This window comes from Bison bison, unplaced genomic scaffold (genome assembly GCF_000754665.1).
Source record: "Bison bison bison isolate TAMUID 2011002044 unplaced genomic scaffold, Bison_UMD1.0 scf7180017864371, whole genome shotgun sequence".
Lineage (NCBI taxonomy): Eukaryota > Metazoa > Chordata > Mammalia > Artiodactyla > Bovidae > Bison > Bison bison.
In genome coordinates, this window is record NW_011494943.1 from 2,231,136 (window position 1) to 2,232,827 (window position 1,692).

A 1,692-nucleotide genomic window follows, 5' to 3' on the forward strand; every position below is an offset into this window, starting at 1 on the left:
AGAGAGGGAGACGCCCTGAGGACCTAGGGTGAAGAAGTCCAGCTCGCCTGTGCATTTTTGTTGGCTCTTGGCGCTGCCCAGGCGGCGCTAATGGTAAAGAACCCGCCTGCCAAAGCAGGAGACGTGGGTTCCATCTCTGGGTTAGGAAGATCCCCTGGAGGAGGGCATGGCAACCCACTCCAGTGTTCTTGCCTGGAGAATCCCGTGGACAGAGGAGCCTGGCAGGTTACAGTCCGTGGGGCCGCACAGATTCGGTCAGGACCGAAGCGACTGAGCACACGCGTGCTGCCGCTGAGAACCGAGCGTCCGCCTCGCCTGTTGCCGGCAGCTTCGCAGCAGTCTCGGTCCACCTGGCCGTGGTGTGGTCTTGCCTTCCCGGCGGCCCGTGCAGCCGGGTTGGACGAATACGCGGGAAAGGAGCGCCTGGAACGCGTCTGCGGCTTGTTGAGGCCCGGGATCGTCTCCCCGCCGAGCGCCTGCACAGGGCTCTGACGCGGGACCAACAGGCTCAGAGGGAAACAGGAAGTGGGGAAGCCACTGGATGCCCAGGACTCTGGTTCTAGGACTGAAACCGGCCTCCGATTTTCCATCTCCGATCAGGAAGTGAATACGGCCTCATGTGAGCAAGCAGCCCTGACTCCTCGTCATCCGCTTCCGAGGCAGGGACGTCCCTGGCGGTCCAGTGGTTAAGACTCTGTGCTTCCAATGCGGGGGTCGCGGGTTCCATCTCCGGTCAGGGAACTAAGATCCCGCGTGCCACGACGTGGTGAAGCCAAAAATAGCCGTTCCAAGGCAAATCTGGGAATAAGAAAGCCAACTTCTGGACGAAAGTTTGTGCTGCTTTTCTGTTCTAAAAAGAGCCTCACGGGGCACCTTAAGCTAGGCTAATACGGGGGTTGCGGATTTCTAGCTTCCGTTGTGTCCTACTCTGCGACCTAGACACTTTCATTCCCATTTATGACACTCCATCCTCAGTAGGGAGTGATTTTTTTGATGCCTACCTTGTGCAAGGGTTTGTAATAAGCACCAAACTTATTAGCACTAATATTCAAAAAAACCCAAGAGGCAGGTAGAATTATCCCCATTTTACAAAGGAGGAAACTGGAACTCATGTTAATAAGTTGCCCAGGATCCTACCGTTGGTGGTTTGCAGTGCTGGGATTTGAGTCTGGTTCACTGAAATTCCACAGTCTTGTGTTTTTCACTATGTAACCGCCCTGTGAAAATAGTGAAAAACAGAAACACTCTATTGAACAATGAAAAGAGGAGAGCTGACGTCACAGGTGCCGGCCTGGTGTAACTGTGATGATGGAGAATGAGAGCTTCAGTGGAGAGGTGCTTATGACCCAGCAAGAGTGGATGCAGAAATTCAGGCGGAATGATTGCAGGTCTGTATGTGTTTGTGTATTTGTGTGGTTACTTCTACCTCAAATCAAAGAGTCTTTATTAAGGAGGTACCGCTGAGCCTGTAGGAACTGAGGAAGGCATTTCTGAGTCCCCTCCTCTGTCTCTCCCTACCCCGGGACCCTCATTCTGCTTTTTCCCAAGAGTCTTTACTGTTTTCCCCTGCAGATGAGGCGTTGGTACCTTATCAGTAGGCACGGGGTTTAGAAGAGCCGCCAGCCCAGCATCTCTGTCACTGTAGCTGAGTCCCCACCATTCTTTGACTCGTTACCATCTCTGGTCTGAGAT

The 1,692-nt window shown here is 53.6% G+C and overlaps 1 protein-coding gene across 1 annotated transcript in view; it reads left to right on the top strand.

The window, feature by feature from the left end:
* MAP2K6 (mitogen-activated protein kinase kinase 6) overlaps positions 1 to 1,692 on the top strand; it is a 106,431-nt gene that overhangs the window by 16,625 nt on the left and 88,114 nt on the right. The window lies entirely within an intron of this gene.